Below are 14,499 nucleotides of genomic sequence, written 5' to 3' on the forward strand. Positions count from 1 at the left end.
CGGATGGTTCTCCGAGCGGACTGCCAAAGTCATTTGGCAGAATGCCTCATCACCAGAACTTTCAAACAAGCACCAAAATGTAGCTTGGCTGGTGGTGAGAAGAGCCCTCCCCGTCAGATCCTTCCTGCACGCCCGAAGTCTCACTCCCTCCGCACAATGCCCTCGAGGTGGCTGTGGTGGGGAAGAGATGGTTGCCCACCTCCTTCTGGAATGTGTCTTTGCAAAGCAGGTGTGGAAAGAGATGCAGTGGTTTTTGTCGCGGTTCATCCCAAGCAGCTCTGTCACACAGGAGTCTGTGCTCTACGGGCTGTTCTCAGGGACGCACATTGAGATAAACCTCAACTGCTGCTGGAGGACTATCAATTCGGTGAAAGACGCCCTTTGGTCTGCCCGAAACTTGCTGGTCTTCCAGCGCAAAGAGTTGTCCACAACCGAATGTTGCAGACTGGCGCATTCCAAGGTCCAGGACTACGTGCTGAGGGACGCATTAAAGCTTGGGACAGCCGCAGCAAAGGCTCAATGGGGAAAGACCACTGTGTAAGGTCCCCCTACCAAGCTGAACTGAGGGGCTGGATCCATGGAAAACCCCTCGAACTGTATTCGGAAAGTATTTGTTTGCTGTAAAATGTACATGGCATATAAAATAAAATGGAAGGGTTGTGAGGCAACTCACTCCTGTATTGAAGGAAACTGATCTCCTTTGCATTCTTTGTATTGTTTGACTTGGTGCTGTTTGGAACTGTTTTGTAATGTATTTTTTTAAAGATTTTTATGAATAAAGTATATTTTGGAAATTTAAAAAAAGCAGAGAGTGGTTTGCAGGCTGACCAGTTTCCTCCCTGGTGCTTGGAGTAATAAGATCTGTTATGTGTGTTTAGTTTCAATCATGTGACCACCTGATCAATATTCCTATTGACCACACAGAATGATTTGAAATTCGAAGCTGTGGCTACACAATGGGAGATGGATGGTGGCCATTCACACCTACTTATGACTTAACTAGTTTCTTGCAGCTCACTAAGTTTCAAGCTCAGAGTCGGTGAGTCTAGGAGTCCATAGATAGTGAGTTTGGGTAGGACCACAAACAACAGAAGGTGTGAATTCCATAAATGGTTTTGTCTTGGTATGTCCATTCAAGGGAGGCACTCCACCCATGGTGATTCAATTGCAAGTGTCACCTGGCCCTCAGCAGCCATCTTATTGCAGCATTTTAATGTCCATTGTGGTTCATTTAAAAGAAACAAAGTGATTATTGACAACGCAGCCGGCAGCTGGCATCACCAGACTGCGCCAATCTGCGCACATTGGCTCCTTCAGTCTGTGCATGCGCTGCGTTCCGCGTTGCCAGGACTGGTTGGCGCATGCACAGATGACGTCATCGCATAACGCGGGCAGAGAGCGGGAGTGGGGGAAGAGGGGAGGGGGTGGGGGAAGCGGGGAGAGTGCAGCCTAAGACCTTGGTTTTGATGGCTTCCTCACCTCCCCCTCCCCCCCCCCCCCCCAGCTTCCTCACTCCCTCCCTGGCCCGCTCGCTCAATCCCTCCCTCCCTGGCCTGCTTGCTCACTCCCTCCCTCGACGGCCCGCTCACTCACTCCCTCCCTCCGGCCATTGTGTGCTGCCATGTGTTTAGGTTGCCTTTGTCTGATTATTTCAGCAGCGCCATCTTTAGTCCAGGCAGTTGCCTGACGTTGCAGACTGACGTTTTAGATGCACAGGCTGCATTTGCGCAACGTAGTGGTTGTGTTGTCAGCAAACGCAGCCTAAAAGAAAAGGAAAATTCAGTTCCGGAAGATTCTACGTTGGATACAATTCATGTTTAAAGTTATGAATAGGACATGCCTTTAATGGGCATGATACCTTGCAAAACCTGATTATCCAGGGTGTCACTTTACTCTTCTTGCACAGTTCCAGGTAGACACATGGGGACTGGCTGCTCCTACATCCGTATGCCTGCTTCACAGGGTCCACATCACATGCCTTTTCCCCAAGATGAGCCAAATCACATGACTTACAAACTATTCCTTTGCTTGTAATTTGTAAAAGTGCACTATCCTTTTTAACGGCTTTCTTGCTTCTGTGTGTGTGGCTGTGTGTGTGGCTCTGTGTGTCTGTCTGTGTGAGAGAGAGTAACGAGTGAGTGACATAGCTTTAGACTTTTGGGGTGAACGTGTGAATAAAATAATCTTCTTTATTTAAACTCATGAAAAGTGTGCTGCTGGTTTTTCAAATTGGCCACACACTCGGGTTAAGAAACGCACATGACATCCTTTCAGTGCTGTATATCTAATCTAATCTAAAAACACATTGATTACGGACAGCAAAGGGAAGGGAACTGGGGTTTCAGTTCTCTCTTAATTCTGTTTGTAACAAAGGAGTCATCTTTTCACTGTGCTCTAGATTTAACATACCAACCCTCCCTTGGACTAGCTAATGAATATTTCAAATCACCATTGGAACCAGAATGGTTCTAGGTTGCTGACTTGCTGTTCAGAAGAAAGCTGTGTGCTTCCTTGGGGGTTAACTGCTTATATGCTAGGGTTGCCAACTCTGGTAAGATGTATTCCTGGAGGTTTCATTACACAACTTCCTTCCTCTGCCACGCTTCTCCTATTAGAGTCATAGAGTTTTACAGCACAGAAACAGGCCCTTCGGCCCAAAGCGCCTGCGCCGACCATCAAGCACCCGTCCAAAACTAATCCCGCTTCCCCGCACTTGGCCCGTAGTCTTATATGTTATGGCTTTTCAAGTGCTTCTTAAATGTCGTGAGTGTTCCTGCCTCTACCACCTCTTCAGGCAGTGTGTTCCAGATTCCAGCCACCCTCTGGGTGAAAAAACTTTTCCTCAACTCCCCTCTAAACCTCCTGCCCCTTACCTTAAATCTATGCCACCTGGTTATTGACCCCTCCGCTAAAGGAAAACGTTTCTTCCTATCTAACCTATCAATGTCATAATTTTGTATACCTCAATCATATCTCCCCTCAGCCTTCTCTGCTCCAAGGAAAACAACCCTAGCCTTTTCAGTCTCTCTTCATAGCTGAAATATTCCAGCCCAGGCAACGTTCTGGTGAATCTCCTCTGCACCCTCTCCAGTGCAATCACATCCTTCCTATAGTGTGGTGCCCAGAACTGTACACAGTACTCCAGCTGTGGCCTAACTAGCGTTTTATACAGCTCCATCATAACCTCCCTGCTCTTATATTCTATGCCTCGGCTAATAAAGGCAAGTATCCCATATGCCTTCCTAACCACCTTATCTACCTGTGCTGCTGCCTTCAGTGATCTATGGACAAGTCCACCAAGGTCCCTCTGACCCTCTGTACTTCCTAGGGTCCTCTAGTTATTGACCTCTCCACTAAGGGAAAAAGTTTCTTCCTATCTATCCTATCAGTGCCCCGTATAATTTTGTATACCTCAGTCAGGTCCCCCCTCAGCCTTCTCCGCTCCAAGGAAAACAACCCCAGCCTATCCAGTCTCTCCTCATAGTTGAAATGCTCCAGCCCAGGCAACATCCTCTGCACCTTCTCCATTGCAATCACATCCTTCCTATAGTGTGGTGACCAGAACTGTACACAGTACTCCAGCTGTGGCCTAACCAGCGTTTTATACAGCTCCATCATAACCTCCCTGCTGTTATATTCTATGCCTTGGCTAATGAAGGCAAGTATCCTGTGTGCCTTCCTAACCACCTTATCTACCAGTGCTGCTGGCTTCAGTGATCTATGGACAAGTACAACAAGGTCCTTCTGACTCTCTGTACTCCGTAGGGTCCTACCATCCATTATGTATTCCCTTGCCTTGTTAGTCCTCCCAAAATGCATCACCTCACACTTCTCAGGATTAAACTCCATTTGCCACTGCTCCACCCATCTTACCAGCCCGTCTATATCGTCCTGTAATCTAAGGCCTCCTCCTCACTATTTACAACACCACTAATTTTCATGTCATCTGTGAACTTACTGATCATACCTCCTATATTCACGTCTAAATCATTAATGTACACTACAAACAGTAAGGGTTCCAGCACCGATCCCTGTGGTACCCGACTGGTCACAGGCCTTCATTCACAAAAACAACCCTCTTCCATCACCCTCTGCCTCCTTCCACCTAAGCCAATTTTGAATCCAATTTGCCAAGTTTAAACTAGTTTGGCAGGGGGATGGGAACCGGAGCCACGGATCAGTGGATGGGGTAGCTGTTGAACAGGCAGATACCGAGTGCAGAGAGTCTGTGAGGAAGGTTAGACAGTTGACAGGGCAAAGTTGCAGCCAGTATGATGGGTTGAAGTGTGTCTATTTTAACGCAAGAAGTGTCAGGAATAAGGGTGATGAACTTAGATGGATGTTGGATGTTCCGGGATTTAGATGTTTCAAAAGGAATAAGGAGGGAGGTAAAAGAGGTGGGGGAGTGGCATTGTTAATCAGGGATAGTATCACAGCTGCAGAAAGGGAGGTCGTCGAGGAGGGTTTGTCTACTGAGTCATTATGGGTGGAAGTCAGAAACAGGAAAGGAGCAGTCACTTTGTTGGGAGTTTTCTATAGACCCCCCAATAGCAACAGAGACACGGAGGAACAGATTGGGAGGCAGATTTTGGAAAGGTGCAGAAGTAACAGGGTTGTTGTCATGGGTGACTTCAACTTCCCTAATATTGATTGGAACCTCCTTAGTGCAAATAGTTTGGATGGAGCAGTTTTTGTCAGGTGTGTCCAGGAAGGTTTCCTGACTCAATATGTAGATAGGCCGACTAGAGGGGAGACTATGTTGGACTTGGTGCTTGGCAACGAACCAGGCCAGGTGGCAGATCTCTCGGTGGGAGAGCATTTCAATGATAGTGATCACAACTCCCTGACCTTTACTATAGTCATGGAGAGGGACAGGAGCAGACAGGATGGGAAAATATTTAATTGGGGGAGGGGGAATTACAATGCTATTAGGCAGGAACTGGGGAGCATAAATTGGGAACAGATGTTCTCAGGGAAATGCATGACAGAAATGTGGAGGTTGTTTAGGGAGCACTTGCTGCGACTGCTGGATAGGTTTGTCCCGATGAGACAGGGAAGGGATGGTAGGGTGAAGGAACCTTGGATGACAAGAGATGTGGAACAGCTAGTCAAGCGGAAGAAGGAAGCTTACTTAAGGTTGAGGAAGCAAGGATCACACAGGGCTCTAGAGGGTTACAAGGTAGCCAGGAAGAAACTGAAGAATGGACTTAGGAGAGCTAGAAGGGGACATGAAAAGTCTTGGCGGGTAGGATTAAGGAAAATCCCAAGGCGTTCTACACTTATGTGAGGAACAAGAGGATGGCCAGAGTGAGGGTAGGGCCGATCAGGGATAGTGGAGGGAACTTGTGCCTAGAGTCGGAGGAGGAGGTAGGAGAGTTCCTAAATGAATACTTTGCTTCAGTATTCACTAGTGAGAGGGACCTGGTCGTTTGTGAGGACAGCGTGGAACAGGCTGATATGCTCGAACAGGTTGAGGTTAAGAGGGAGGATGTGCTGGAAATTTTGAATGATATGAGGACAGATAAGTCCCCGGGGCCAGACGGGATATACCCAAGGATATTACGGGAAGCGAGGGAAGAGATTGCTGCGCCTTTGGCGATGATCTTTGCGTCTTCACTGTCCACTGGAGTAGTACCGGATGATTGGAGGGTGGCAAATGTTGTTCCCTTGTTCAAGAAAGGGAATAGGGATAACCCTGGGAATTATAGACCAGTCAGTCTTACGTCGGTAGTGGGCAAATTATTGGAGAGGATTCTGAGAGACAGGATTTATGATTATTTGGAAAAGCATGGTTTGATTAGAGACAGTCAGCATGGCTTTGTGAGGGGCAGGTCATGCCACACAAGCCTTATTGAATTCTTTGAAGATGTGACAAAACACATTGATGAAGGAAGAGCAGTGGATGTGATGTATATGGATTTTAGCAAGGCGTTTGATAAGGTTCCCCATGGTAGGCTCATTCAGAAAGTAAGGAGGCATGGGATACAGGGAAAGTTGGCTGTCTGGATACAAAATTGGCTGGCCCATAGAAGTCAGAGGGTGGTAGTAGATGGAAAGTATTCAGCATGGAGCTCGGTGACCAGTGGTGTTCCACAAGGATCTGTTCTGGGACCTCTGCTCTTTGTGATTTTTATAAATGACTTGGATGAGGAAGTGGAAGACTGGGTTAGCAAGTTTGCTGATGACACGAAGGTTGCTGGAGTTGTGGATAGTGTGGAAGGCTATTGTAGGTTGCAACGGGACATTGACAGGATGCAGAGCTGGGCTGAGAAGTGGCAGATGGAGTTCAACCTGGAAAAGTGTGAAGTGATTCATTTTGGAAGGTCGAATTTGAATGCAGAATACAGGCTTAAAGACAGGATTCTTGGTAGTGTGGAGGAGCAGAGGGATTTGGGGTCCATGTCCATAGATCGCTCAAAGTTGCCACCCAAGTTGATAGGGTTGTTAAGAAGGCGTATGGTGTGTTGGCTTTCATTAACAGGGGGATTGAGTTTAAGAGCCGCGAGGTTATGCTGCAGCTCTATAAGGCCCTGGTTCGACCACACTTGGAATATTGTGTTCAGTTCTGGTCACCTCATTATGGGAAGGATGTGGAAGCTTTAGAGAGGGTGCAGAGGAGATTTACCAGGATGCTGCCTGGACTGGAGGGCATGTCCTACGAAGAAAGATTGAGGGAGCTAGGGCTTTTCTCATTGGAGCGAAGAAGGATGAAAGGTGACTTGATAGAGGGGTACAAGATGATGAGAGGCATAGATAGAGTGGATAGTCAGAGACTTTTTCCCAGGGTGGAAAGGGCTATCACCAGGGGGCATAATTTTAAGGTGATTGGAGGAAGGTTTCGGGGAGATGTCAGAGGTAGGTTCTTTACACAGAGAGTGGTGGGTGCGTGGAATGCGCTGCCAGTGGTGGTAGTAGAAGCAGATACGTTAGGGGCATTTAAGCGACTCTTCGATAGGTACATGGATGATAGTAGAATGAAGGGTAGGTAGTTAGTTTGATCTTGGAGTAGGTTAAAGGTTCGGCACAACATTGTGGGCCGAAGGGCCTGTACTGTGCTGTACTGTTCTATGTTCTATGTTCTCAGTTACCCTGGATCCCGTGGGCTCTTACTTTCTTAACCAATCTCCCATGTAGACCTTATCAAAAGCCTTACTGAAGTCCATGTAGACGACATCAACTGCTTTACCCTTATCTACACCTCTAGTCACCACCTCGAAAAATTAAATCGAATTTGTTAGAACGATCTCTCCCTGACAAAGTCGTGCTGATTATCCCTGATCAATCCCTGCCTCTCCAAGTGGAGATTAATCCTGTGTCTCAGAATTTTTTCCAATAATTTCCCGACCACTGACGCAAGACTCACCGGCCTATAATTACCTGGTTTATCCCTGTTACCCTTCTTGAATAATAGTACCACAATCGCTGTCCTCCAGTCCTCTGGCACCTCTCCTGTGGCCAGAGAGGATCTGAAAATTTGTGTCAGAGCCCCCACTGTCTCCTCCCTTTCCTCACATAGCAGCCTGGGATACATCTCATCTGGGCCTGGGGATTTATCCACCTTTAAGCCGGCTAATACAGCTAATACTTCCTCCTTTTCAATGCTAATTTGATCAAGTTTATCACAATCCCCCTCCCTGATCACCACACCTACATCGTCCCTCTCCATAGTGAACACAGATGAAAAGTATTCGTTGAAAACCTCAACTATGTCCTCCGGCTCCACACACACATTGCCTCTTCGATCCCTAATGGGCCCCACTTTTTCCCTGGTTATCCTCTTGCCCCTAACATGCTTATAAAACGCCTTGGGATTTTCCTTTATCTTGTCTGCCAGTGATTTTTCATGCCCCCTCTTCGCTCTCCTAATTACTTTTTTAAGTACACCCCTACACTTTCTATACTCCTCTCGGGCCTCCGCTGTTTTCAGCACTCTGAATCTTCCATATGCCTCCTTTTTTTTTCTTATCCAATCCTCTATATCTCTTGACATCCAGGGTTCCCTGGATTTATTGGTCCTACTCTTCACCTTTACGGGAACATGCTGGATCTAAACCCTCGCAGTTTCCTTTCTAAATGACTCCCACTGGTCTGATGTAGACTTTCCTATAAGAAGCTACTCCCAGTTCACTTTGGCCAGATCCTGTTTTATCATATTGAAATCTGCCTTCCCCCAATTCAGTACTCATATTTCCAGTCCCTCTATGTCTTTTACCACAATAACCTTAAATCTTACAGAGTTATGGTTACTATCCCCGAAATGCTCCCCCACTGCCAAATCTACCACTTGTCTGGCTTCATTCCCTAGGATTAAGTCCAGTACCACTCCTCCTCTTGTCGGACTCTCTCTGTACCGGCTCAAAAAGCTCTCCTGAATGCACTTGAAGAATTCCGCCCCTTTAAGCTTTTTGCACTGATACTATCCCCTCTAATATAGGGAAAGTTGAAATCCCCTACTATTATTACCCTATTATTTTCACACCTCTCTCAGATTTGCCTACATATCTGCTCCTCTATCACTCCCTAACTGTTTGGAGGCCTGTAGTACACTCCCAGCCAAGTGATAGCCCCCTCTTTCGTTTTAAGTTCTACCCATATGGCCTCATTAGAGGAATCTTCTAAGATATCATCCCTCCTTACTGCAGTAATTGTCCCTTTAATCAACAGTGCAATGCGACCTCCTCTTTAACCCCCTCCCCTATCACGTCTGAAGATTCTATACCCTGGGATATTAAGCTGCCAGTCCTGCCTTCCCTCAACTATGTCTCAGTGATAGCAATAATATCATATTCCCATGTGTTAATCAATGCCCTCAATTCATCTGCCTTACTAGTTAGACTCCTTGCATTAAAATAGATACAATCCAGGCTTGCATTATTTGCTTGAGCCTTAACAGGTCTACATTTACTCTGCCCTCCAGACTGACTTGGCTTCTCATTTATATTTGATTGTACAACACACCCTACTGTGCTTCCATTCTGTGTTCCATCCCCCTGCCAAATTAGCTTGACCACCCCCCCCCCTCCCCCCCCCCCCCCCCCCCCCCCCCCCCAACAGCATGAGCAAACCTCCCAGCAAGGATGCTGGTCCCATTCCGTTCAGGTGCAACCTGTCCACCTCATACAGATCCCACCTTCGCCAGAAACAGGCCCAGTTATCCAGGAAACTAAAGCCCTCCCTCCTGCACCATCTTCTCAACCATGCATTCACCTGCTCTAACCTTGCATTAATATACTCACTACCCTGTGGCACCGGAAGAAACCCAGAGATTACAACTCTTGAGGTCCTACTTTTTAATCTGCTACCTAGCTCCCTAAATTCTTTTTGCAGGACCTCATCCCTCTTTCTACCTATGTCATTGGTACCAACATGGACCACGACCTCCGGCTGTGCACCCTCATCCTCCAGAATAATTTGTAGCCACTCAGTGAAATCCAAGAACCTTGCACCAGGGAGGCCCAACACGTCTGTCCTCCTGGTACACCATCTTCCCACATCAATTGGCTAATTCTACTCCTCAACTCTTTATCTTTATAACTAATAAAGTGTTCAAAAAATGAAAAAAACCCACATTTTATTCAATGCCCCAATAATTTTTCTTTTGTGTTGTTCACAACAGTGTCCAGGAGGTGAATCTTTCATCCCTAGAAACTCAAAAGCAATTCTGGAGGGTTGGCAACCTGATTATATGCCAATCTAATGTAGAGATATTAAAGCTTATAAGTATCCATTTTGCCACAAATTAGGTTAACACTCAGTGCCTGCTGTGGAGAAAGACACAAAGAAAGCTGGACTTTGGTATACTGACAAATAAATGCTAACGACCCAGGCAAATCCTTAATAGGAACACAGGAGCAGGAGTAGGCCATTCAGACCATCAAGCCTGCTCTGCCATTCATTCAGATCATGGCTGATCACCTACCTCAAAGTCACTTTCCCATCTTCTTTAACTCCTTATTAGGGAACCATAGTACTTCCCGGCATAGGTATCGGGATGAATTACTCGGCTCACCAAACCAACTTATATTAATCAGCTAGGATCAAAATTAATTCAGTACTAACCCTTAGTTAGGTTACCCTCAAGCTGCTGGGTCACTGATTTTTTTTTTATTCATTCATGGGATGTGGGCATCGCTGGCTAGACCAGCATTTATTGCCCATCCCTAATTGCCCTTGAGAAGGTGATGGTGAGCTGCCTTCTTGAACCGCTGCAGTCCATGTGAGGTAGGTACACCCACAGTGCTGTTAGGAAGGGAGTTCCAGGATTTTGGCCCAGCGACAGTGAAGGAACGATGATATAGTTCCAAGTCAGGATGGTGTGTGACGTGGAGGGGAACTTGCAGGTGGTGGTGTTTCCATGCATTTGCTGCCGTTGTCCTTCTAGTTGGTAGAGGTCACAGGTTTGGAAAGTGCTGTTTAAGGAGCCTTGGTGCATTGCTGCAGTGCATCTTGTAGATGGTACACATTTCTGCCATTGTGCATCAATGGTGGAGGAAGTGAATGTTTGTAGATGGGGTGCCAATCAAGCGGGCTGCTTTATCCTGGATGGTGTTGAGCTTCTTGAGTGTTGTTGGAGCTGCACCCATCCAGGCAAGTGGAGAGTATTTTATCACACTCCCACTTGTGTCTTGTAGATGGCGGACAGGCTTTGGGGAGTCAGGAGGTGAGTTACTCACCGCAGGATTCCTAGCCTTTGACCTGCTGTTGTAGTCATGGTATTTATATGGCTACTCCAATTCAGTTTCTGGTCAATAGTAGCCCCTAGGATGTTGATAGTGGGGGATTCAGCGATGGTAATGTCATTGAATGTCAAGGGAAGATGGTTAAATTCTCTCTTGTTGGAGATGGTCCTGGCACTTGTGTGGCACGAATATTACTTGCCACTTATCAGCCCAGGACTGGATATTGACCAAGTCTTGCTGCATTTCTACACAGACTGCTTCCGTATCTGAGGAGTCGCGAATGATGCTGAACATCGTGCAATCATCAGCTAACATTCCCACTTCTGACCTTCTGATTGAAGGAAGGTCATTGATGAAGCAGCTGAAGATGGCTGGGCCTAGGACACTACCATGAGGAGCTCCTGCAGTGATATCCTGGAGCTCAGATGATTGACCTCCAACAACCACAACCATCTTCCTTTGTGCTAGGTATGACTCCAACCTGTGGAGAGTTTTCCCATTGATTCCCATTGACACCAGTTTTGCTAAGGCTCCTTGATGTCAAGGGCAGTCACTCTCACCTCACCTCTTGAGTTCAGCTCTTTTGTCCCTGTTTGAACCAAGGCTGTGATGAGGTCAAGAGCTGAGTGGCCCTGGCGGAACCCAAACTGAGCGTCACTGAGCAAGCTATTGCTAAGCAAATGCTGCTCGATTACACTGTTGATGACGCCTTCCATCACTTTACTGATGATCGAGTATAGACTGATGGGGCAGTAATTGGCTGGGTTGGATTTGTCCTGCTGTTTGTGTACGGGACATACCTGGGCAATTTTCCACATTGCCAGGTAGATACCAGTGTTGTAGCTATACTGGAACAGCTTGGCTCGGGATGTGGCAAGTTCTGGAGCACAGGTCTTCAGTACTATTGCTGGAATATTGTCAGGGTCCATGGTCTTTGGAGTATCCAGTGCCTTCAGTTGTTTCTTGATATCATTGCGGAGTGAATCGAATTGGCTGAAGTCTGGCATCTGTGATGCTGGGGACTTCAAGAGCAGGCCGAGATGGATCATCAACTCAGCACTTCTGGCTGAAGATTGTTGCAAATGCTTCAGCCTTATCTTTTGCACTGATGTGCTGGGCTCCTCCATCATTGAGGGTGGGGATATTTGTGGAGCCACCTCCTCCAGTTAGTTGTTTATTGATCCACCACCATTCACGACTGGATGTGGCAGGACTGCAGAACTAGATCTTATGCGTTGGTTATGGGATCGTTTAGCTCTATCGCATGCTGCTCTCGCAGTTTGGCACACAAGAAGTCCTGTGTTGTAGTTTCACCAGGTTGACACCTCATTTTGAGGTATGCCTGGTGCTGCTCCTGGCATGCCCTCCTGCACCCTTCATTGAACCAGGGTTGGTCTTCTGGCTTGATTGTAATGGTAGAGTTGGGGATGTTCCAGACCACGAGGTTACAGGTTGTGGTTGAGTACAATTCTGCTGCTGCTGATGGCCCACAGTACTTCATGGATGCCCAGTTTTGCATTGCTAGATTTGTTCGAAATCTATCCCATTTAGCATGGTGGTAGTGCCACACAACACGATGGAGAGTATCCACAATGTGAAGGCTGGACTTTGTCTCCACAAGGACTGTGCGGTGGTCACTCCTACTAATACTGTCGTGGACAGATGCATCTGCGGCAGGAAAACTGGTGAGGATGAGGTCAAGTATGTTTTTCCCTTACCACCTGCTGCATACCCAGTATAGAAGCTATGACCTTTAGGACTCGGCCAGCTCGGTCAGTAGTGGTGCAAACGAGCCACTCTTGGTGATGGACATTGAAGTCCCCCACCCAGAGTACATTCTTCGTCCTTGCCATCCTCAGTGTTTCCTCCAAGTGGTGTTCAACATGGAGGATTACTGACTCATCTGCTGAGGGAGGGTGGTAGGTGATAATCAGCAGGAGGTTTTCTTGCTCATGTTTGACCTGATGCCATGAGACTTCATGGGGTCTGGAGTCGATGTTGAGGACTCCCAGGGCAACTCCCTCCCTACTGTATACCACTGTGCTGCCACCTCTGCTGGTTCTGTCCTGCTGGTGGGACTGGACATGCCCGAGGCTGGTGATGGCAGTGTCTGGGACATTAACTTTTACCAAATCATCAAGGAAGAAGCCAGACCACAATGCAGTAAACACTATTTATTGGTTACACAACACAATTTCAAGTTAAAGTTGGGTACGCAAATGCTTTAATAGACATATGTAAGTATAATCAATGTTATCTAATCATTGAGTGGCAAATCAGTAAAGGACAGAGTTACTTAAAACATGTAGCAAGGGCTAAACAGGCAATTCAGTGTATTACTGTACATCAGGGATAATAGATGCTGACTGTTAACTAAAGTGGTGACCAGAGTCTGAAGTTATAAATTGGTGAGATTACTTTGAGTAATTTTTTTTTTTTATTTTTTTTTTTATTTGATTCGTATTTTTTTTTTTTTTTTTTTTTTTTTTTTAACCATTCCTTATATAGCTGACATGTTGAATAGTCTACTCCTGTTTTTATATTAGTTAATGTTTTGAATAACCAGTCTAGTTCAAGTCTGTTTGTGAATACACATTCAGAGCTTGCACAACCTCATCCTCATGAGCAGTGTGCATAGGTCAATCTCCTTCCTTCCCAGGTCTCAGGTGTTAAACTTCTGGAATGCTGAATTGGTGAACCCCTTTGTGCTGGGATTATCTGTTTCACTTGGATCTTCGGTTCTGACAAGTCACCTTACACATGAGTGTTGAAATCTGAGTTTCCCTCTCACCACTCTCAATCTCAGGCTACTGCTTTTTTTTTTAATTTCCAAAATATACTTTATTCATAAAAATCTGTAAAAATTACATTGCCAAACAGTTTCCAAACAGCACCAAAAAATACAAACATTGCAAGGGAGATCAGTTTCCTTCAATACTGTCATGAGTTTCTTCCCAACCCTTCCGTTTCACAATTGTCATGTCAATTACAGTTTTACATTTACAGCAATTGAGAATATTAACGATACAGTTCGAGGGGTTTCCCATGGATCCAGCCCCTCAGTCCAGCTTGGTGGGGGGACCTTACACTGTGGTCTTTCCCCATTGAGCCTTTGCTGCGGCTGCCCCAAGCTTTAGTGCGTCCCTCAGCACGTAGTCCTGGACCTTGGAATGTGCCAGTCTGCAACATTCGGCGGTGGACAACTCTTTGTGCTGGAAGACCAGCAAGTTTCGGGCAGACCAAAGGGCGTCTTTCACCGAATTGATAGTCCTCCAGCAGCAGTTGATGTTTATCTCGGTGTGCGTCCCTGGGAACAGCCCGTAGAGCACAGACTCCTGTGTTACAGAGCTGCTTGGGATGAACCTTGACAAAAACCACTGCATCTCTTTCCACACCTGCTTTGCAAAGGCACATTCCAGGAGGAGGTGGGCGACCGTCTCTTCCCCACCACAGCCAACGCGGGGGCACTGTGCGGAGGGGGCGAGACTTCGGGTGTGCATGAAGGATCTGACGGGGAGGGCCCTTCTCACCACCAGCCAAGCTACGTCTTGGTGCTTGTTTGAAAGTTCTGGTGATGAGGCATTCTGCCAAATGACTTTGACGGTCTGCTCGGGGAACCATCTGACAGGATCCACCGTTTCCTTTTCCCGTAGGGCCTTGAGGACATTCCGTGCAGACCACTGCCTGATGGACCGGTGGTCAAAGGTGTTTTTCCGCAGAAACTGCTCCACGAAGGATAGGTGGTACGGCGCCGCCCAACTGCATGGTGCGTTCCGCGGCAATGTGACCAGGCCCATCCTTCGCAACACCGGGGACAGAT

General features: G+C 46.8%; 1 protein-coding gene across 2 annotated transcripts in view; it reads left to right on the plus strand.

The window, feature by feature from the left end:
* The window catches only part of LOC137347791 (B box and SPRY domain-containing protein-like), a 96,333-nt gene that overhangs the window by 26,582 nt on the left and 55,252 nt on the right, over window positions 1-14,499 (plus strand). The window lies entirely within an intron of this gene.

Source organism: Heterodontus francisci, chromosome 32, assembly GCF_036365525.1.
Source record: "Heterodontus francisci isolate sHetFra1 chromosome 32, sHetFra1.hap1, whole genome shotgun sequence".
In the NCBI taxonomy this organism is placed as follows: domain Eukaryota; kingdom Metazoa; phylum Chordata; class Chondrichthyes; order Heterodontiformes; family Heterodontidae; genus Heterodontus; species Heterodontus francisci.